Consider the following 24,987-nt stretch of genomic DNA (forward strand, 5'->3'; position numbering starts at 1 on the left):
ATGGTACATCGTGTGATCGGGAAAGGTTTCTAAAACGCACCTCATTTCTCATCTCCTTGTGCTCGGGTTCGCCATTCCAGCCGCTTTACTAGCAATCTCCCTCCTTGAGAATCAGCACCTTTAACCTCCTGTTCCGTACAGGTTGCAATTTGTCCTGAGGATGAACGGGAAGAGGGGGAACCAATGAGACACTAGCTCTAGGTGTGGGGACAGGCACAGGTCACTCTATTTTCCCATCAGGAAGAAGAATTAACCACAGCCTCAGCCTGCCGCCCGGGACCAGAATAGGGCCTGAAGCAATCCTGCGCTTTTGCGGCCAGCTCCCAAGAAAGCGAGTTGAAAAATGGAGCTCAGGGGCACTGCAATTCACAAACCTGCAGAGTTATAAATGATAACTCTCGTCCACAAATATATTGACGGAAGACAACAGAGAGGATTTGAAAGCAAGGCAGAATTGCAGGAAACAGATTTCAGGAGGTAGATTCGAATCGCCTTTAAAGCACGGGAAAAGCGGCAAAACCTCGACAATGATGCCCTTGGCCAAAAAGGGCGTATGCGTTTTTTCCTGAATATATTCAGGAAAAAACGCATACGCCCTTTTTGGCCAACCAAGCAACCTGGAAAGGCAAATCAGCGCTACAAAGAAGTCTCGCTTCCCATCGGTCAAAAGGGCCATGCTGAATAAAGTGTCAAAACCAGAAATGCAGGACAGGCCATGGAGAAACGGGAGCCTTGCTACGCTGATGGGCGGGATGTAAATTGCCAACAGCCACTCTGCAGAAGTGTACGGTGTGTCCTGAAACATCGAAAAAACTCAGCTTAGAGAGCATAGGGCACTTCCACTCACGGGCGTATAAATTGGGAAAACTAAAAATCAGCAAGGCACAGGCACCCCAAAGTTTAGGGCTGCTCTGTTGACAAGAACCTCCACTTCGTTACACCTTAAATATCCCAGGAAAGAGAAAAATGGATAAAGAAGTTGTGGTCCTTTTGTACAAAGGAATATCACTCAGCCATGAAATCAACGTCATAAGGCTAGTAGCAGCATGATGAGTGGATTTAGGTACGACGATTCTAAGTGAAATAAGTCACACAGAAAAAGACACTTATCATAAGATATCACTTATAGAGGGAATGTAAAAACCGCTACCCTTGAACTGAATTACAAAACAGAACAGAGTCACACGTTTAGAAAACACACTATGGCTGCTTAACGGGAAAGGTGAGGTGGGGTGATGCATAAAACAAGGGTTTCAAATTAGCTCAGAGACCGTTCCATAAACCCAATATGTAATAGACAAGACCTACTCCTTGCTCAGTGATCTGGACTCAAAACCCCGTATTCACCGCCCAAGAATATATCTGACTAGTAAGAATCTTAAAACCTATGTACTGATATCCCTCTGTAAGTGAGTCAAGTGGGTGTAAAGCGGCATAAACACAGCAGTGAAAAGCAGCTAAACCCCTTTATAAAAATCAATCACTTTTAAAATCCCGTGAAACAAAGACAGTGAAAGAGAGAGAAATTCTTACAAAATTCGTTCAAGGGCTGTGATGCCACCTGGATTGACCATATCTAGACCCACAGCTGATTGAGGCATAAGGGTGGACACTCTTGGGGCTGAGAGGTTTGGTGAGGTTGGGTGAGCAAATGCAGACCCTTTAGAGTAATACTGCGTGGTACCCATCCCATGTGTCCCAAATCTCCAGGTTCAAGGGCATCTTCCTACATCGAAAACATGCATGAGAATCCCAGAAGATGGTACATCGTGTGATCGGGAAAGGTTTCTAAAACGCACCTCATTTCTCATCTCCTTGTGCTCGGGTTCGCCATTCCAGCCGCTTTACTAGCAATCTCCCTCCTTGAGAATCAGCACCTTTAACCTCCTGTTCCGTACAGGTTGCAATTTGTCCTGAGGATGAACGGGAAGAGGGGGAACCAATGAGACACTAGCTCTAGGTGTTGGGACAGGCACAGGTCACTCTATTTTCCCATCAGGGAGAAGAATTAACCACAGGCTCAGCCTGCCACCCGGGACCAGAATAGGGCCTGAAGCAATCCTGCGCTTTTGCGGCCAGCTCCCAAGAAAGCGAGTTGAAAAATGGAGCTCAGGGGCACTGCAATTCACAAACCTGCAGAGTTATAAATGATAACTCTCGTCCACAAATATATTGATGGAAGACAACAGAGAGGATTTGAAAGCAAGGCAGAATTGCAGGAAACAGATTTCAGGAGGTAGATTCGAATCGCCTTTAAAGCACGGGAAAAGCGGCAAAACCTCGACAATGATGCCCTTGGCCAAAAAGGGCGTATGCGTTTTTTCCTGAATATATTCAGGAAAAAACGCATACGCCCTTTTTGGCCAACCAAGCAACCTGGAAAGGCAAATCAGCGCTACAAAGAAGTCTCGCTTCCCATCGGTCAAAAGGGCCATGCTGAATAAAGTGTCAAAACCAGAAATGCAGGACAGGCCATGGAGAAACGGGAGCCTTGCTACGCTGATGGGCGGGATGTAAATTGCCAACAGCCACTCTGCAGAAGTGTACGGTGTGTCCTGAAACATCGAAAAAACTCAGCTTAGAGAGCATAGGGCACTTCCACTCACGGGCGTATAAATTGGGAAAACTAAAAATCAGCAAGGCACAGGCACCCCAAAGTTTAGGGCTGCTCTGTTGACAAGAACCTCCACTTCGTTACACCTTAAATATCCCAGGAAAGAGAAAAATGGATAAAGAAGTTGTGGTCCTTTTGTACAATGGAATATCACTCAGCCATGAAATCAACGTCATAAGGCTAGTAGCAGCATGATGAGTGGATTTAGGTACGACGATTCTAAGTGAAATAAGTCACACAGAAAAAGACACTTATCATAAGATATCACTTATAGAGGGAATGTAAAAACCGCTACCCTTGAACTGAATTACAAAACAGAACAGAGTCACACGTTTAGAAAACACACTATGGCTGCTTAACGGGTAAGGTGAGGTGGGGTGATGCATAAAACAAGGGTTTCAAATTAGCTCAGAGACCGTTCCATAAACCCAATATGTAATAGACAAGACCTACTCCTTGCTCAGTGATCTGGACTCAAAACCCCCTATTCACCGCCCAAGAATATATCTGACTAGTAAGAATCTTAAAACCTATGTACTGATATCCCTCTGTAAGTGAGTCAAGTGGGTGTAAAGCGGCATAAACACAGCAGTGAAAAGCAGCTAAACCCCTTTATAAAAATCAATCACTTTTAAAAACCCGTGAAACAAAGACAGTGAAAGAGAGAGAAATTCTTACAAAATTCGTTCAAGGGCTGTGATGCCACCTGGATTGACCATATCTAGACCCACAGCTGATTGAGGCCTAAGGGTGGACACTCTTGGGGCTGAGAGGTTTGGTGAGGTTGGGTGAGCAAATGCAGACCCTTTAGAGTAATACTGCGTGGTACCCATCCCATGGGTCCCAAATCTCCAGGTTCAAGGGCATCTTCCTACATCGAAAACATGCATGAGAATCCCAGAAGATGGTACATCGTGTGATCGGGAAAGGTTTCTAAAACGCACCTCATTTCTCATCTCCTTGTGCTCGGGTTCGCCATTCCAGCCGCTTTACTAGCAATCTCCCTCCTTGAGAATCAGCACCTTTAACCTCCTGTTCCGTACAGGTTGCAATTTGTCCTGAGGATGAACGGGAAGAGGGGGAACCAATGAGACACTAGCTCTAGGTGTGGGGACAGGCACAGGTCACTCTATTTTCCCATCAGGAAGAAGAATTAACCACAGGCTCAGCCTGCCGCCCGGGACCAGAATAGGGCCTGAAGCAATCCTGCGCTTTTGCGGCCAGCTCCCAAGAAAGCGAGTTGAAAAATGGAGCTCAGGGGCACTGCAATTCACAAACCTGCAGAGTTATAAATGATAACTCTCGTCCACAAATATATTGACGGAAGACAACAGAGAGGATTTGAAAGCAAGGCAGAATTGCAGGAAACAGATTTCAGGAGGTAGATTCGAATCGCCTTTAAAGCACGGGAAAAGCGGCAAAACCTCGACAATGATGCCCTTGGCCAAAAAGGGCGTATGCGTTTTTTCCTGAATATATTCAGGAAAAAACGCATACGCCCTTTTTGGCCAACCAAGCAACCTGGAAAGGCAAATCAGCGCTACAAAGAAGTCTCGCTTCCCATCGGTCAAAAGGGCCATGCTGAATAAAGTGTCAAAACCAGAAATGCAGGACAGGCCATGGAGAAACGGGAGCCTTGCTACGCTGATGGGCGGGATGTAAATTGCCAACAGCCACTCTGCAGAAGTGTACGGTGTGTCCTGAAACATCGAAAAAACTCAGCTTAGAGAGCATAGGGCACTTCCACTCACGGGCGTATAAATTGGGAAAACTAAAAATCAGCAAGGCACAGGCACCCCAAAGTTTAGGGCTGCTCTGTTGACAAGAACCTCCACTTCGTTACACCTTAAATATCCCAGGAAAGAGAAAAATGGATAAAGAAGTTGTGGTCCTTTTGTACAATGGAATATCACTCAGCCATGAAATCAACGTCATAAGGCTAGTAGCAGCATGATGAGTGGATTTAGGTACGACGATTCTAAGTGAAATAAGTCACACAGAAAAAGACACTTATCATAAGATATCACTTATAGAGGGAATGTAAAAACCGCTACCCTTGAACTGAATTACAAAACAGAACAGAGTCACACGTTTAGAAAACACACTATGGCTGCTTAACGGGAAAGGTGAGGTGGGGTGATGCATAAAACAAGGGTTTCAAATTAGCTCAGAGACCGTTCCATAAACCCAATATGTAATAGACAAGACCTACTCCTTGCTCAGTGATCTGGACTCAAAACCCCGTATTCACCGCCCAAGAATATATCTGACTAGTAAGAATCTTAAAACCTATGTACTGATATCCCTCTGTAAGTGAGTCAAGTGGGTGTAAAGCGGCATAAACACAGCAGTGAAAAGCAGCTAAACCCCTTTATAAAAATCAATCACTTTTAAAATCCCGTGAAACAAAGACAGTGAAAGAGAGAGAAATTCTTACAAAATTCGTTCAAGGGCTGTGATGCCACCTGGATTGACCATATCTAGACCCACAGCTGATTGAGGCATAAGGGTGGACACTCTTGGGGCTGAGAGGTTTGGTGAGGTTGGGTGAGCAAATGCAGACCCTTTAGAGTAATACTGCGTGGTACCCATCCCATGGGTCCCAAATCTCCAGGTTCAAGGGCATCTTCCTACATCGAAAACATGCATGAGAATCCCAGAAGATGGTACATCGTGTGATCGGGAAAGGTTTCTAAAACGCACCTCATTTCTCATCTCCTTGTGCTCGGGTTCGCCATTCCAGCCGCTTTACTAGCAATCTCCCTCCTTGAGAATCAGCACCTTTAACCTCCTGTTCCGTACAGGTTGCAATTTGTCCTGAGGATGAACGGGAAGAGGGGGAACCAATGAGACACTAGCTCTAGGTGTTGGGACAGGCACAGGTCACTCTATTTTCCCATCAGGGAGAAGAATTAACCACAGGCTCAGCCTGCCACCCGGGACCAGAATAGGGCCTGAAGCAATCCTGCGCTTTTGCGGCCAGCTCCCAAGAAAGCGAGTTGAAAAATGGAGCTCAGGGGCACTGCAATTCACAAACCTGCAGAGTTATAAATGATAACTCTCGTCCACAAATATATTGACGGAAGACAACAGAGAGGATTTGAAAGCAAGGCAGAATTGCAGGAAACAGATTTCAGGAGGTAGATTCGAATCGCCTTTAAAGCACGGGAAAAGCGGCAAAACCTCGACAATGATGCCCTTGGCCAAAAAGGGCGTATGCGTTTTTTCCTGAATATATTCAGGAAAAAACGCATACGCCCTTTTTGGCCAACCAAGCAACCTGGAAAGGCAAATCAGCGCTACAAAGAAGTCTCGCTTCCCATCGGTCAAAAGGGCCATGCTGAATAAAGTGTCAAAACCAGAAATGCAGGACAGGCCATGGAGAAACGGGAGCCTTGCTACGCTGATGGGCGGGATGTAAATTGGCAACAGCCACTCTGCAGAAGTGTACGGTGTGTCCTGAAACATCGAAAAAACTCAGCTTAGAGAGCATAGGGCACTTCCACTCACGGGCGTATAAATTGGGAAAACTAAAAATCAGCAAGGCACAGGCACCCCAAAGTTTAGGGCTGCTCTGTTGACAAGAACCTCCACTTCGTTACACCTTAAATATCCCAGGAAAGAGAAAAATGGATAAAGAAGTTGTGGTCCTTTTGTACAATGGAATATCACTCAGCCATGAAATCAACGTCATAAGGCTAGTAGCAGCATGATGAGTGGATTTAGGTACGACGATTCTAAGTGAAATAAGTCACACAGAAAAAGACACTTATCATAAGATATCACTTATAGAGGGAATGTAAAAACCGCTACCCTTGAACTGAATTACAAAACAGAACAGAGTCACACGTTTAGAAAACACACTATGGCTGCTTAACGGGTAAGGTGAGGTGGGGTGATGCCTAAAACAAGGGTTTCAAATTAGCTCAGAGACCGTTCCATAAACCCAATATGTAATAGACAAGACCTACTGCTTGCTCAGTGATCTGGACTCAAAACCCCCTATTCACCGCCCAAGAATATATCTGACTAGTAAGAATCTTAAAACCTATGTACTGATATCCCTCTGTAAGTGAGTCAAGTGGGTGTAAAGCGGCATAAACACAGCAGTGAAAAGCAGCTAAACCCCTTTATAAAAATCAATCACTTTTAAAAACCCGTGAAACAAAGACAGTGAAAGAGAGAGAAATTCTTACAAAATTCGTTCAAGGGCTGTGATGCCACCTGGATTGACCATATCTAGACCCACAGCTGATTGAGGCCTAAGGGTGGACACTCTTGGGGCTGAGAGGTTTGGTGAGGTTGGGTGAGCAAATGCAGACCCTTTAGAGTAATACTGCGTGGTACCCATCCCATGGGTCCCAAATCTCCAGGTTCAAGGGCATCTTCCTACATCGAAAACATGCATGAGAATCCCAGAAGATGGTACATCGTGTGATCGGGAAAGGTTTCTAAAACGCACCTCATTTCTCATCTCCTTGTGCTCGGGTTCGCCATTCCAGCCGCTTTACTAGCAATCTCCCTCCTTGAGAATCAGCACCTTTAACCTCCTGTTCCGTACAGGTTGCAATTTGTCCTGAGGATGAACGGGAAGAGGGGGAACCAATGAGACACTAGCTCTAGGTGTGGGGACAGGCACAGGTCACTCTATTTTCCCATCAGGAAGAAGAATTAACCACAGGCTCAGCCTGCCGCCCGGGACCAGAATAGGGCCTGAAGCAATCCTGCGCTTTTGCGGCCAGCTCCCAAGAAAGCGAGTTGAAAAATGGAGCTCAGGGGCACTGCAATTCACAAACCTGCAGAGTTATAAATGATAACTCTCGTCCACAAATATATTGACGGAAGACAACAGAGAGGATTTGAAAGCAAGGCAGAATTGCAGGAAACAGATTTCAGGAGGTAGATTCGAATCGCCTTTAAAGCACGGGAAAAGCGGCAAAACCTCGACAATGATGCCCTTGGCCAAAAAGGGCGTATGCGTTTTTTCCTGAATATATTCAGGAAAAAACGCATACGCCCTTTTTGGCCAACCAAGCAACCTGGAAAGGCAAATCAGCGCTACAAAGAAGTCTCGCTTCCCATCGGTCAAAAGGGCCATGCTGAATAAAGTGTCAAAACCAGAAATGCAGGACAGGCCATGGAGAAACGGGAGCCTTGCTACGCTGATGGGCGGGATGTAAATTGCCAACAGCCACTCTGCAGAAGTGTACGGTGTGTCCTGAAACATCGAAAAAACTCAGCTTAGAGAGCATAGGGCACTTCCACTCACGGGCGTATAAATTGGGAAAACTAAAAATCAGCAAGGCACAGGCACCCCAAAGTTTAGGGCTGCTCTGTTGACAAGAACCTCCACTTCGTTACACCTTAAATATCCCAGGAAAGAGAAAAATGGATAAAGAAGTTGTGGTCCTTTTGTACAATGGAATATCACTCAGTCATGAAATCAACGTCATAAGGCTAGTAGCAGCATGATGAGTGGATTTAGGTACGACGATTCTAAGTGAAATAAGTCACACAGAAAAAGACACTTATCATAAGATATCACTTATAGAGGGAATGTAAAAACCGCTACCCTTGAACTGAATTACAAAACAGAACAGAGTCACACGTTTAGAAAACACACTATGGCTGCTTAACGGGAAAGGTGAGGTGGGGTGATGCCTAAAACAAGGGTTTCAAATTAGCTCAGAGACCGTTCCATAAACCCAATATGTAATAGACAAGACCTACTCCTTGCTCAGTGATCTGGACTCAAAACCCCCTATTCACCGCCCAAGAATATATCTGACTAGTAAGAATCTTAAAACCTATGTACTGATATCCCTCTGTAAGTGAGTCAAGTGGGTGTAAAGCGGCATAAACACAGCAGTGAAAAGCAGCTAAACCCCTTTATAAAAATCAATCACTTTTAAAAACCCGTGAAACAAAGACAGTGAAAGAGAGAGAAATTCTTACAAAATTCGTTCAAGGGCTGTGATGCCACCTGGATTGACCATATCTAGACCCACAGCTGATTGAGGCATAAGGGTGGACACTCTTGGGGCTGAGAGGTTTGGTGAGGTTGGGTGAGCAAATGCAGACCCTTTAGAGTAATACTGTGTGGTACCCATTCCATGGGTCCCAAATCTCCAGGTTCAAGGGGATCTTCCTACATCGAAAACATGCATGAGAATCCCAGAAGATGGTACATCGTGTGATCGGGAAAGGTTTCTAAAACGCACCTCATTTCTCATCTCCTTGTGCTCGGGTTCGCCATTCCAGCCGCTTTACTAGCAATCTCCCTCCTTGAGAATCAGCACCTTTAACCTCCTGTTCCATACAGGTTGCAATTTGTCCTGAGGATGAACGGGAAGAGGGGGAACCAATGAGACACTAGCTCTAGGTGTTGGGACAGGCACAGGTCACTCTATTTTCCCATCAGGAAGAAGAATTAACCACAGGCTCAGCCTGCCGCCCGGGACCAGAATAGGGCCTGAAGCAATCCTGCGCTTTTGCGGCCAGCTCCCAAGAAAGCGAGTTGAAAAATGGAGCTCAGGGGCACTGCAATTCACAAACCTGCAGAGTTATAAATGATAACTCTCGTCCACAAATATATTGACGGAAGACAACAGAGAGGATTTGAAAGCAAGGCAGAATTGCAGGAAACAGATTTCAGGAGGTAGATTCGAATCGCCTTTAAAGCACGGGAAAAGCGGCAAAACCTCGACAATGATGCCCGTGGCCAAAAAGGGCGTATGCGTTTTTTCCTGAATATATTCAGGAAAAAACGCATACGCCCTTTTTGGCCAACCAAGCAACCTGGAAAGGCAAATCAGCGCTACAAAGAAGTCTCGCTTCCCATCGGTCAAAAGGGCCATGCTGAATAAAGTGTCAAAACCAGAAATGCAGGACAGGCCATGGAGAAACGGGAGCCTTGCTACGCTGATGGGCGGGATGTAAATTGCCAACAGCCACTCTGCAGAAGTGTACGGTGTGTCCTGAAACATCGAAAAAACTCAGCTTAGAGAGCATAGGGCACTTCCACTCACGGGCGTATAAATTGGGAAAACTAAAAATCAGCAAGGCACAGGCACCCCAAAGTTTAGGGCTGCTCTGTTGACAAGAACCTCCACTTCGTTACACCTTAAATATCCCAGGAAAGAGAAAAATGGATAAAGAAGTTGTGGTCCTTTTGTACAATGGAATATCACTCAGCCATGAAATCAACGTCATAAGGCTAGTAGCAGCATGATGAGTGGATTTAGGTACGACGATTCTAAGTGAAATAAGTCACACAGAAAAAGACACTTATCATAAGATATCACTTATAGAGGGAATGTAAAAACCGCTACCCTTGAACTGAATTACAAAACAGAACAGAGTCACACGTTTAGAAAACACACTATGGCTGCTTAACGGGTAAGGTGAGGTGGGGTGATGCCTAAAACAAGGGTTTCAAATTAGCTCAGAGACCGTTCCATAAACCCAATATGTAATAGACAAGACCTACTGCTTGCTCAGTGATCTGGACTCAAAACCCCCTATTCACCGCCCAAGAATATATCTGACTAGTAAGAATCTTAAAACCTATGTACTGATATCCCTCTGTAAGTGAGTCAAGTGGGTGTAAAGCGGCATAAACACAGCAGTGAAAAGCAGCTAAACCCCTTTATAAAAATCAATCACTTTTAAAAACCCGTGAAACAAAGACAGTGAAAGAGAGAGAAATTCTTACAAAATTCGTTCAAGGGCTGTGATGCCACCTGGATTGACCATATCTAGACCCACAGCTGATTGAGGCCTAAGGGTGGACACTCTTGGGGCTGAGAGGTTTGGTGAGGTTGGGTGAGCAAATGCAGACCCTTTAGAGTAATACTGCGTGGTACCCATCCCATGGGTCCCAAATCTCCAGGTTCAAGGGCATCTTCCTACATCGAAAACATGCATGAGAATCCCAGAAGATGGTACATCGTGTGATCGGGAAAGGTTTCTAAAACGCACCTCATTTCTCATCTCCTTGTGCTCGGGTTCGCCATTCCAGCCGCTTTACTAGCAATCTCCCTCCTTGAGAATCAGCACCTTTAACCTCCTGTTCCGTACAGGTTGCAATTTGTCCTGAGGATGAACGGGAAGAGGGGGAACCAATGAGACACTAGCTCTAGGTGTGGGGACAGGCACAGGTCACTCTATTTTCCCATCAGGAAGAAGAATTAACCACAGGCTCAGCCTGCCGCCCGGGACCAGAATAGGGCCTGAAGCAATCCTGCGCTTTTGCGGCCAGCTCCCAAGAAAGCGAGTTGAAAAATGGAGCTCAGGGGCACTGCAATTCACAAACCTGCAGAGTTATAAATGATAACTCTCGTCCACAAATATATTGACGGAAGACAACAGAGAGGATTTGAAAGCAAGGCAGAATTGCAGGAAACAGATTTCAGGAGGTAGATTCGAATCGCCTTTAAAGCACGGGAAAAGCGGCAAAACCTCGACAATGATGCCCTTGGCCAAAAAGGGCGTATGCGTTTTTTCCTGAATATATTCAGGAAAAAACGCATACGCCCTTTTTGGCCAACCAAGCAACCTGGAAAGGCAAATCAGCGCTACAAAGAAGTCTCGCTTCCCATCGGTCAAAAGGGCCATGCTGAATAAAGTGTCAAAACCAGAAATGCAGGACAGGCCATGGAGAAACGGGAGCCTTGCTACGCTGATGGGCGGGATGTAAATTGCCAACAGCCACTCTGCAGAAGTGTACGGTGTGTCCTGAAACATCGAAAAAACTCAGCTTAGAGAGCATAGGGCACTTCCACTCACGGGCGTATAAATTGGGAAAACTAAAAATCAGCAAGGCACAGGCACCCCAAAGTTTAGGGCTGCTCTGTTGACAAGAACCTCCACTTCGTTACACCTTAAATATCCCAGGAAAGAGAAAAATGGATAAAGAAGTTGTGGTCCTTTTGTACAATGGAATATCACTCAGTCATGAAATCAACGTCATAAGGCTAGTAGCAGCATGATGAGTGGATTTAGGTACGACGATTCTAAGTGAAATAAGTCACACAGAAAAAGACACTTATCATAAGATATCACTTATAGAGGGAATGTAAAAACCGCTACCCTTGAACTGAATTACAAAACAGAACAGAGTCACACGTTTAGAAAACACACTATGGCTGCTTAACGGGAAAGGTGAGGTGGGGTGATGCCTAAAACAAGGGTTTCAAATTAGCTCAGAGACCGTTCCATAAACCCAATATGTAATAGACAAGACCTACTCCTTGCTCAGTGATCTGGACTCAAAACCCCCTATTCACCGCCCAAGAATATATCTGACTAGTAAGAATCTTAAAACCTATGTACTGATATCCCTCTGTAAGTGAGTCAAGTGGGTGTAAAGCGGCATAAACACAGCAGTGAAAAGCAGCTAAACCCCTTTATAAAAATCAATCACTTTTAAAAACCCGTGAAACAAAGACAGTGAAAGAGAGAGAAATTCTTACAAAATTCGTTCAAGGGCTGTGATGCCACCTGGATTGACCATATCTAGACCCACAGCTGATTGAGGCATCAGGGTGGACACTCTTGGGGCTGAGAGGTTTGGTGAGGTTGGGTGAGCAAATGCAGACCCTTTAGAGTAATACTGTGTGGTACCCATTCCATGGGTCCCAAATCTCCAGGTTCAAGGGGATCTTCCTACATCGAAAACATGCATGAGAATCCCAGAAGATGGTACATCGTGTGATCGGGAAAGGTTTCTAAAACGCACCTCATTTCTCATCTCCTTGTGCTCGGGTTCGCCATTCCAGCCGCTTTACTAGCAATCTCCCTCCTTGAGAATCAGCACCTTTAACCTCCTGTTCCGTACAGGTTGCAATTTGTCCTGAGGATGAACGGGAAGAGGGGGAACCAATGAGACACTAGCTCTAGGTGTTGGGACAGGCACAGGTCACTCTATTTTCCCATCAGGAAGAAGAATTAACCACAGGCTCAGCCTGCCGCCCGGGACCAGAATAGGGCCTGAAGCAATCCTGCGCTTTTGCGGCCAGCTCCCAAGAAAGCGAGTTGAAAAATGGAGCTCAGGGGCACTGCAATTCACAAACCTGCAGAGTTATAAATGATAACTCTCGTCCACAAATATATTGACGGAAGACAACAGAGAGGATTTGAAAGCAAGGCAGAATTGCAGGAAACAGATTTCAGGAGGTAGATTCGAATCGCCTTTAAAGCACGGGAAAAGCGGCAAAACCTCGACAATGATGCCCGTGGCCAAAAAGGGCGTATGCGTTTTTTCCTGAATATATTCAGGAAAAAACGCATACGCCCTTTTTGGCCAACCAAGCAACCTGGAAAGGCAAATCAGCGCTACAAAGAAGTCTCGCTTCCCATCGGTCAAAAGGGCCATGCTGAATAAAGTGTCAAAACCAGAAATGCAGGACAGGCCATGGAGAAACGGGAGCCTTGCTACGCTGATGGGCGGGATGTAAATTGCCAACAGCCACTCTGCAGAAGTGTACGGTGTGTCCTGAAACATCGAAAAAACTCAGCTTAGAGAGCATAGGGCACTTCCACTCACGGGCGTATAAATTGGGAAAACTAAAAATCAGCAAGGCACAGGCACCCCAAAGTTTAGGGCTGCTCTGTTGACAAGAACCTCCACTTCGTTACACCTTAAATATCCCAGGAAAGAGAAAAATGGATAAAGAAGTTGTGGTCCTTTTGTACAATGGAATATCACTCAGCCATGAAATCAACGTCATAAGGCTAGTAGCAGCATGATGAGTGGATTTAGGTACGACGATTCTAAGTGAAATAAGTCACACAGAAAAAGACACTTATCATAAGATATCACTTATAGTGGGAATGTAAAAACCGCTACCCTTGAACTGAATTACAAAACAGAACAGAGTCACACGTTTAGAAAACACACTATGGCTGCTTAACGGGAAAGGTGAGGTGGGGTGATGCATAAAACAAGGGTTTCAAATTAGCTCAGAGACCGTTCCATAAACCCAATATGTAATAGACAAGACCTACTCTTTGCTCAGTGATCTGGACTCAAAACCCCCTATTCACCGCCCAAGAATATATCTGACTAGTAAGAATCTTAAAACCTATGTACTGATATCCCTCTGTAAGTGAGTCAAGTGGGTGTAAAGCGGCATAAACACAGCAGTGAAAAGCAGCTAAACCCCTTTATAAAAATCAATCACTTTTAAAATCCCGTGAAACAAAGACAGTGAAAGAGAGAGAAATTCTTACAAAATTCGTTCAAGGGCTGTGATGCCACCTGGATTGACCATATCTAGACCCACAGCTGATTGAGGCATAAGGGTGGACACTCTTGGGGCTGAGAGGTTTGGTGAGGTTGGTGAGCAAATGCAGACCCTTTAGAGTAATACTGCGTGGTACCCATCCCATGGGTCCCAAATCTCCAGGTTCAAGGGCATCTTCCTACATCGAAAACATGCATGAGAATCCCAGAAGATGGTACATCGTGTGATCGGGAAAGGTTTCTAAAACGCACCTCATTTCTCATCTCCTTGTGCTCGGGATCGCCATTCCAGCCGCTTTACTAGCAATCTCCCTCCTTGAGAATCAGCACCTTTAACCTCCTGTTCCGTACAGGTTGCAATTTGTCCTGAGGATGAACGGGAAGAGGGGGAACCAATGAGACACTAGCTCTAGGTGTTGGGACAGGCACAGGTCACTCTATTTTCCCATCAGGAAGAAGAATTAACCACAGCCTCAGCCTGCCGCCCGGGACCAGAATAGGGCCTGAAGCAATCCTGCGCTTTTGCGGCCAGCTCCCAAGAAAGCGAGTTGAAAAATGGAGCTCAGGGGCACTGCAATTCACAAACCTGCAGAGTTATAAATGATAACTCTCGTCCACAAATATATTGACGGAAGACAACAGAGAGGATTTGAAAGCAAGGCAGAATTGCAGGAAACAGATTTCAGGAGGTAGATTCGAATCGCCTTTAAAGCACGGGAAAAGCGGCAAAACCTCGACAATGATGCCCTTGGCCAAAAAGGGCGTATGCGTTTTTTCCTGAATATATTCAGGAAAAAACGCATACGCCCTTTTTGGCCAACCAAGCAACCTGGAAAGGCAAATCAGCGCTACAAAGAAGTCTCGCTTCCCATCGGTCAAAAGGGCCATGCTGAATAAAGTGTCAAAACCAGAAATGCAGGACAGGCCATGGAGAAACGGGAGCCTTGCTACGCTGATGGGCGGGATGTAAATTGCCAACAGCCACTCTGCAGAAGTGTACGGTGTGTCCTGAAACATCGAAAAAACTCAGCTTAGAGAGCATAGGGCACTTCCACTCACGGGCGTATAAATTGGGAAAACTAAAAATCAGCAAGGCACAGGCACCCCAAAGTTTAGGGCTGCTCTGTTGACAAGAACCTCCACTTCGTTACACCTTAAATATCCCAGGAAAGAGAAAAATGGATAAAGAAGTTGTGGTCCTTTTGTACAATGGAATATCACTCAGTCATGAAATCAACGTCATAAGGCTAGTAGCAGCATGATGAGTGGATTTAGGTACGACGATTCTAAGTGAAATAAGTCACACAGAAAAAGACACTTATCATAAGATATCACTTATAGAGGGAATGTAAAAACCGCTACCCTTGAACTGAATTACAAAACAGAACAGAGTCACACGTTTAGAAAACACACTATGGCTGCTTAACGGGAAAGGTGAGGTGGGGTGATGCCTAAAACAAGGGTTTCAAATTAGCTCAGAGACCGTTCCATAAACCCAATATGTAATAGACAAGACCTACTCCTTGCTCAGTGATCTGGACTCAAAACCCCCTATTCACCGCCCAAGAATATATCTGACTAGTAAGAATCTTAAAACCTATGTACTGATATCCCTCTGTAAGTGAGTCAAGTGGGTGTAAAGCGGCATAAACACAGCAGTGAAAAGCAGCTAAACCCCTTTATAAAAATCAATCACTTTTAAAAACCCGTGAAACAAAGACAGTGAAAGAGAGAGAAATTCTTACAAAATTCGTTCAAGGGCTGTGATGCCACCTGGATTGACCATATCTAGACCCACAGCTGATTGAGGCATCAGGGTGGACACTCTTGGGGCTGAGAGGTTTGGTGAGGTTGGGTGAGCAAATGCAGACCCTTTAGAGTAATACTGCGTGGTACCCATCCCATGGGTCCCAAATCTCCAGGTTCAAGGGCATCTTCCTACATCGAAAACATGCATGAGAATCCCAGAAGATGGTACATCGTGTGATCGGGAAAGGTTTCTAAAACGCACCTCATTTCTCATCTCCTTGTGCTCGGGTTCGCCATTCCAGCCGCTTTACTAGCAATCTCCCTCCTTGAGAATCAGCACCTTTAACCTCCTGTTCCGTACAGGTTGCAATTTGTCCTGAGGATGAACGGGAAGAGGGGGAACCAATGAGACACTAGCTCTAGGTGTTGGGACAGGCACAGGTCACTCTATTTTCCCATCAGGAAGAAGAATTAACCACAGGCTCAGCCTGCCGCCCGGGACCAGAATAGGGCCTGAAGCAATCCTGCGCTTTTGCGGCCAGCTCCCAAGAAAGCGAGTTGAAAAATGGAGCTCAGGGGCACTGCAATTCACAAACCTGCAGAGTTATAAATGATAACTCTCGTCCACAAATATATTGACAGAAGACAACAGAGAGGATTTGAAAGCAAGGCAGAATTGCAGGAAACAGATTTCAGGAGGTAGATTCGAATCGCCTTTAAAGCACGGGAAAAGCGGCAAAACCTCGACAATGATGCCCGTGGCCAAAAAGGGCGTATGCGTTTTTTCCTGAATATATTCAGGAAAAAACGCATACGCCCTTTTTGGCCAACCAAGCAACCTGGAAAGGCAAATCAGCGCTACAAAGAAGTCTCGCTTCCCATCGGTCAAAAGGGCCATGCTGAATAAAGTGTCAAAACCAGAAATGCAGGACAGGCCATGGAGAAACGGGAGCCTTGCTACGCTGATGGGCGGGATGTAAATTGCCAACAGCCACTCTGCAGAAGTGTACGGTGTGTCCTGAAACATCGAAAAAACTCAGCTTAGAGAGCATAGGGCACTTCCACTCACGGGCGTATAAATTGGGAAAACTAAAAATCAGCAAGGCACAGGCACCCCAAAGTTTAGGGCTGCTCTGTTGACAAGAACCTCCACTTCGTTACACCTTAAATATCCCAGGAAAGAGAAAAATGGATAAAGAAGTTGTGGTCCTTTTGTACAATGGAATATCACTCAGCCATGAAATCAACGTCATAAGGCTAGTAGCAGCATGATGAGTGGATTTAGGTACGACGATTCTAAGTGAAATAAGTCACACAGAAAAAGACACTTATCATAAGATATCACTTATAGAGGGAATGTAAAAACCGCTACCCTTGAACTGAATTACAAAACAGAACAGAGTCACACGTTTAGAAAACACACTATGGCTGCTTAACGGGTAAGGTGAGGTGGGGTGATGCCTAAAACAAGGGTTTCAAATTAGCTCAGAGACCGTTCCATAAACCCAATATGTAATAGACAAGACCTACTCCTTGCTCAGTGATCTGGACTCAAAACCCCCTATTCACCGCCCAAGAATATATCTGACTAGTAAGAATCTTAAAACCTATGTACTGATATCCCTCTGTAAGTGAGTCAAGTGGGTGTAAAGCGGCATAAACACAGCAGTGAAAAGCAGCTAAACCCCTTTATAAAAATCAATCACTTTTAAAAACCCGTGAAACAAAGACAGTGAAAGAGAGAGAAATTCTTACAAAATTCGTTCAAGGGCTGTGATGCCACCTGGATTGACCATATCTAGACCCACAGCTGATTGAGGCATAAGGGTGGACACTCTTGGGGCTGAGAGGTTTGGTGAGGTTGGGTGAGCAAATGCAGACCCTTTAGAGTAATACTGCGTGGTACCCATCCCATGGGTCCCAAATCTCCAGGTTCAAGGGCATCTTCCTACATCGAAAACATGCATGAGAATCCCAGAAGATGGTACATCGTGTGATCGGGAAAGGTTTCTAAAACGCACCTCATTTCTCATCTCCTTGTGCTCGGGTTCGCCATTCCAGCCGCTTTACTAGCAATCTCCCTCCTTGAGAATCAGCACCTTTAACCTCCTGTTCCGTACAGGTTGCAATTTGTCCTGAGGATGAACGGGAAGAGGGGGAACCAATGAGACACTAGCTCTAGGTGTGGGGACAGGCACAGGTCACTCTATTTTCCCATCAGGAAGAAGAATTAACCACAGGCTCAGCCTGCCGCCCGGGACCAGAATAGGGCCTGAAGCAATCCTGCGCTTTTGCGGCCAGCTCCCAAGAAAGCGAGTTGAAAAATGGAGCTCAGGGGCACTGCAATTCACAAACCTGCAGAGTTATAAATGATAACTCTCGTCCACAAATATATTGACGGAAGACAACAGAGAGGATTTGAAAGCAAGGCAGAATTGCAGGAAACAGATTTCAGGAGGTAGATTCGAATCGCCTTTAAAGCACGGGAAAAGCGGCAAAACCTCGACAATGATGCCCTTGGCCAAAAAGGGCGTATGCGTTTTTTCCTGAATATATTCAGGAAAAAACGCATACGCCCTTTTTGGCCAACCAAGCAACCTGGAAAGGCAAATCAGCGCTACAAAGAAGTCTCGCTTCCCATCGGTCAAAAGGGCCATGCTGAATAAAGTGTCAAAACCAGAAATGCAGGACAGGCCATGGAGAAATGGGAGCCTTGCTACGCTGATGGGCGGGATGTAAATTGCCAACAGCCACTCTGCAGAAGTGTACGGTGTGTCCTGAAACATCGAAAAAACTCAGCTTAGACAGCATAGGGCACTTCCACTCACGGGCGTATAAATTGGGAAAACTAAAAATCAGCAAGGCACAGGCACCCCAAAGTTTAGGGCTGCTCTGTTGACAAGAACCTCCACTTCGTTACACCTTAAATATCCCAGGAAAGAGAAAAATGGATAAAGAAGTTGTGGTCCTTTTGTACAATGGAATATCACTCAGCCATGAAATCAACGTCATAAGGCTAGTAGCAGCATGATGAGTGGATTTAGGTACGACGATTCTAAGTGAAATAAGTCACACAGAAAAAGACACTTATCCTAAGATATCACTTATAGAGGGAATGTAAAAACCGCTACCCTTGAACTGAATTACAAAACAGAACAGAGTCACACGTTTAGAAAACACACTATGGCTGCTTAACGGGAAAGGTGAGGTGGGGTGATGCATAAAACAAGGGTTTCAAATTAGCTCAGAGACCGTTCCATAAACCCAATATGTAATAGACAAGACCTACTCCTTGCTCAGTGATCTGGACTCAAAACCCCCTATTCACCACCCAAGAATATATCTGACTAGTAAGAATCTTAAAACCTATGTACTGATATCCCTCTGTAAGTGAGTCAAGTGGGTGTAAAGCGGCATAAACACAGCAGTGAAAAGCAGCTAAACCCCTTTATAAAAATCAATCACTTTTAAAATCCCGTGAAACAAAGACAGTGAAAGAGAGAGAAATTCTTACAAAATTCGTTCAAGGGCTGTGATGCCACCTGGATTGACCATATCTAGACCCACAGCTGATTGAGGCATAAGGGTGGACACTCTTGGGGCTGAGAGGTTTGGTGAGGTTGGGTGAGCAAATGCAGACCCTTTAGAGTAATACTGCGTGGTACCCATCCCATGGGTCCCAAATCTCCAGGTTCAAGGGCATCTTCCTACATCGAAAACATGCATGAGAATCCCAGAAGATGGTACATCGTGTGATCGGGAAAGGTTTCTAAAACGCACCTCATTTCTCATCTCCTTGTGCTCGGGTTCGCCATTCCAGCCGCTTTACTAGCAATCTCCCTCCTTGAGAATCAGCACCTTTAACCTCCTGTTCCGTACAGGTTGCAATTTGTCCTGAGGATGAACGGGAAGAGGGGGAACCAATGAGACACTAGCTCTAGGTGTGGGGACAGGCACAGGTCACTCTATTTTCCCATCAGGGAGAAGAATTAACCACAGCCTCAGCCTGCCGCCCGGGACCAGAATAGGGCCTGAGGCAATCCTGCGCTTTTGCGGCCAGCTCCCAAGAAAGCGAGTTGAAAAATGGAGCTCAGGGGCACTGCAATTCACAAACCTGCAGAGTTATAAATGATAACTCTCGTCCACAAATATATTGACGGAAGACAACAGAGAGGATTTGAAAGCAAGGCAGAATTGCAGGAAACAGATTTCAGGAGGTAGATTCGAATCGCCTTTAAAGCACGGGAAAAGCGGCAAAACCTCGACAATGATGCCCTTGGCCAAAAAGGGCGTATGCGTTTTTTCCTGAATATATTCAGGAAAAAACGCATACGCCCTTTTTGGCCAACCAAGCAACCTGGAAAGGCAAATCAGCGCTACAAAGAAGTCTCGCTTCCCATCGGTCAAAAGGGCCATGCTGAATAAAGTGTCAAAACCAGAAATGCAGGACAGGCCATGGAGAAATGGGAGCCTTGCTACGCTGATGGGCGGGATGTAAATTGCCAACAGCCACTCTGCAGAAGTGTACGGTGTGTCCTGAAACATCGAAAAAACTCAGCTTAGACAGCATAGGGCACTTCCACTCACGGGCGTATAAATTGGGAAAACTAAAAATCAGCAAGGCACAGGCACCCCAAAGTTTAGGGCTGCTCTGTTGACAAGAACCTCCACTTCGTTACACCTTAAATATCCCAGGAAAGAGAAAAATGGATAAAGAAGTTGTGGTCCTTTTGTACAATGGAATATCACTCAGCCATGAAATCAACGTCATAAGGCTAGTAGCAGCATGATGAGTGGATTTAGGTACGACGATTCTAAGTGAAATAAGTCACACAGAAAAAGACACTTATCCTAAGATATCACTTATAGAGGGAATGTAAAAACCGCTACCCTTGAACTGAATTACAAAACAGAACAGAGTCACACGTTTAGAAAACACACTATGGCTGCTTAACGGGAAAGGTGAGGTGGGGTGATGCATAAAACAAGGGTTTCAAATTAGCTCAGAGACCGTTCCATAAACCCAATATGTAATAGACAAGACCTACTCCTTGCTCAGTGATCTGGACTCAAAACCCCCTATTCACCACCCAAGAATATATCTGACTAGTAAGAATCTTAAAACCTATGTACTGATATCCCTCTGTAAGTGAGTCAAGTGGGTGTAAAGCGGCATAAACACAGCAGTGAAAAGCAGCTAAACCCCTTTATAAAAATCAATCACTTTTAAAATCCCGTGAAACAAAGACAGTGAAAGAGAGAGAAATTCTTACAAAATTCGTTCAAGGGCTGTGATGCCACCTGGATTGACCATATCTAGACCCACAGCTGATTGAGGCATAAGGGTGGACACTCTTGGGGCTGAGAGGTTTGGTGAGGTTGGGTGAGCAAATGCAGACCCTTTAGAGTAATACTGCGTGGTACCCATCCCATGGGTCCCAAATCTCCAGGTTCAAGGGCATCTTCCTACATCGAAAACATGCATGAGAATCCCAGAAGATGGTACATCGTGTGATCGGGAAAGGTTTCTAAAACGCACCTCATTTCTCATCTCCTTGTGCTCGGGTTCGCCATTCCAGCCGCTTTACTAGCAATCTCCCTCCTTGAGAATCAGCACCTTTAACCTCCTGTTCCGTACAGGTTGCAATTTGTCCTGAGGATGAACGGGAAGAGGGGGAACCAATGAGACACTAGCTCTAGGTGTGGGGACAGGCACAGGTCACTCTATTTTCCCATCAGGGAGAAGAATTAACCACAGCCTCAGCCTGCCGCCCGGGACCAGAATAGGGCCTGAGGCAATCCTGCGCTTTTGCGGCCAGCTCCCAAGAAAGCGAGTTGAAAAATGGAGCTCAGGGGCACTGCAATTCACAAACCTGCAGAGTTATAAATGATAACTCTCGTCCACAAATATATTGACGGAAGACAACAGAGAGGATTTGAAAGCAAGGCAGAATTGCAGGAAACAGATTTCAGGAGGTAGATTCGAATCGCCTTTAAAGCACGGGAAAAGCGGCAAAACCTCGACAATGATGCCCTTGGCCAAAAAGGGCGTATGCGTTTTTTCCTGAATATATTCAGGAAAAAACGCATACGCCCTTTTTGGCCAACCAAGCAACCTGGAAAGGCAAATCAGCGCTACAAAGAAGTCTCGCTTCCCATCGGTCAAAAGGGCCATGCTGAATAAAGTGTCAAAACCAGAAATGCAGGACAGGCCATGGAGAAACGGGAGCCTTGCTACGCTGATGGGCGGGATGTAAATTGCCAACAGCCACTCTGCAGAAGTGTACGGTGTGTCCTGAAACATCGAAAAAACTCAGCTTAGAGAGCATAGGGCACTTCCACTCACGGGCGTATAAATTGGGAAAACTAAAAATCAGCAAGGCACAGGCACCCCAAAGTTTAGGGCTGCTCTGTTGACAAGAACCTCCACTTCGTTACACCTTAAATATCCCAGGAAAGAGAAAAATGGATAAAGAAGTTGTGGTCCTTTTGTACAATGGAATATCACTCAGTCATGAAATCAACGTCATAAGGCTAGTAGCAGCATGATGAGTGGATTTAGGTACGACGATTCTAAGTGAAATAAGTCACACAGAAAAAGACACTTATCATAAGATATCACTTATAGAGGGAATGTAAAAACCGCTACCCTTGAACTGAATTACAAAACAGAACAGAGTCACACGTTTAGAAAACACACTATGGCTGCTTAACGGGAAAGGTGAGGTGGGGTGATGCCTAAAACAAGGGTTTCAAATTAGCTCAGAGACCGTTCCATAAACCCAATATGTAATAGACAAGACCTACTCCTTGCTCAGTGATCTGGACTCAAAACCCCCTATTCACCGCCCAAGAATATATCTGACTAGTAAGAATCTTAAAACCTATGTACTGATATCCCTCTGTAAGTGAGTCAAGTGGGTGTAAAGCGGCATAAACACAGCAGTGAAAAGCAGCTAAACCCCTTTATAAAAATCAATCACTTTTAAAAACCCGTGAAACAAAGACAGTGAAAGAGAGAGAAATTCTTACAAAATTCGTTCAAGGGCTGTGATGCCACCTGGATTGACCATATCTAGACCCACAGCTGATTGAGGCATCAGGGTGGACACTCTTGGGGCTGAGAGGTTTGGTGAGGTTGGGTGAGCAAATGCAGACCCTTTAGAGTAATACTGCGTGGTACCCATCCCATGGGTCCCAAATCTCCAGGTTCAAGGGCATCTTCCTACATCGAAAACATGCATGAGAATCCCAGAAGATGGTACATCGTGTGATCGGGAAAGGTTTCTAAAACGCACCTCATTTCTCATCTCCTTGTGCTCGGGTTCGCCATTCCAGCCGCTTTACTAGCAATCTCCCTCCTTGAGAATCAGCACCTTTAACCTCCTGTTCCGTACAGGTTGCAATTTGTCCTGAGGATGAACGGGAAGAGGGGGAACCAATGAGACACTAGCTCTAGGTGTTGGGACAGGCACAGGTCACTCTATTTTCCCATCAGGAAGAAGAATTAACCACAGGCTCAGCCTGCCGCCCGGGACCAGAATAGGGCCTGAAGCAATCCTGCGCTTTTGCGGCCAGCTCCCAAGAAAGCGAGTTGAAAAATGGAGCTCAGGGGCACTGCAATTCACAAACCTGCAGAGTTATAAATGATAACTCTCGTCCACAAATATATTGACGGAAGACAACAGAGAGGATTTGAAAGCAAGGCAGAATTGCAGGAAACAGATTTCAGGAGGTAGATTCGAATCGCCTTTAAAGCACGGGAAAAGCGGCAAAACCTCGACAATGATGCCCGTGGCCAAAAAGGGCGTATGCGTTTTTTCCTGAATATATTCAGGAAAAAACGCATACGCCCTTTTTGGCCAACCAAGCAACCTGGAAAGGCAAATCAGCGCTACAAAGAAGTCTCGCTTCCCATCGGTCAAAAGGGCCATGCTGAATAAAGTGTCAAAACCAGAAATGCAGGACAGGCCATGGAGAAACGGGAGCCTTGCTACGCTGATGGGCGGGATGTAAATTGCCAACAGCCACTCTGCAGAAGTGTACGGTGTGTCCTGAAACATCGAAAAAACTCAGCTTAGAGAGCATAGGGCACTTCCACTCACGGGCGTATAAATTGGGAAAACTAAAAATCAGCAAGGCACAGGCACCCCAAAGTTTAGGGCTGCTCTGTTGACAAGAACCTCCACTTCGTTACACCTTAAATATCCCAGGAAAGAGAAAAATGGATAAAGAAGTTGTGGTCCTTTTGTACAATGGAATATCACTCAGCCATGAAATCAACGTCATAAGGCTAGTAGCAGCATGATGAGTGGATTTAGGTACGACGATTCTAAGTGAAATAAGTCACACAGAAAAAGACACTTATCATAAGATATCACTTATAGAGGGAATGTAAAAACCGCTACCCTTGAACTGAATTACAAAACAGAACAGAGTCACACGTTTAGAAAACACACTATGGCTGCTTAACGGGTAAGGTGAGGTGGGGTGATGCCTAAAACAAGGGTTTCAAATTAGCTCAGAGACCGTTCCATAAACCCAATATGTAATAGACAAGACCTACTCCTTGCTCAGTGATCTGGACTCAAAACCCCCTATTCACCGCCCAAGAATATATCTGACTAGTAAGAATCTTAAAACCTATGTACTGATATCCCTCTGTAAGTGAGTCAAGTGGGTGTAAAGCGGCATAAACACAGCAGTGAAAAGCAGCTAAACCCCTTTATAAAAATCAATCACTTTTAAAAACCCGTGAAACAAAGACAGTGAAAGAGAGAGAAATTCTTACAAAATTCGTTCAAGGGCTGTGATGCCACCTGGATTGACCATATCTAGACCCACAGCTGATTGAGGCATAAGGGTGGACACTCTTGGGGCTGAGAGGTTTGGTGAGGTTGGGTGAGCAAATGCAGACCCTTTAGAGTAATACTGCGTGGTACCCATCCCATGGGTCCCAAATCTCCAGGTTCAAGGGCATCTTCCTACATCGAAAACATGCATGAGAATCCCAGAAGATGGTACATCGTGTGATCGGGAAAGGTTTCTAAAACGCACCTCATTTCTCATCTCCTTGTGCTCGGGTTCGCCATTCCAGCCGCTTTACTAGCAATCTCCCTCCTTGAGAATCAGCACCTTTAACCTCCTGTTCCGTACAGGTTGCAATTTGTCCTGAGGATGAACGGGAAGAGGGGGAACCAATGAGACACTAGCTCTAGGTGTGGGGACAGGCACAGGTCACTCTATTTTCCCATCAGGAAGAAGAATTAACCACAGGCTCAGCCTGCCGCCCGGGACCAGAATAGGGCCTGAAGCAATCCTGCGCTTTTGCGGCCAGCTCCCAAGAAAGCGAGTTGAAAAATGGAGCTCAGGGGCACTG

The sequence above is a fragment of the Balaenoptera borealis genome, assembly GCF_965194805.1.
Source record: "Balaenoptera borealis genome assembly, chromosome: 2".
Classification (NCBI taxonomy): Eukaryota; Metazoa; Chordata; class Mammalia; order Artiodactyla; family Balaenopteridae; genus Balaenoptera; species Balaenoptera borealis.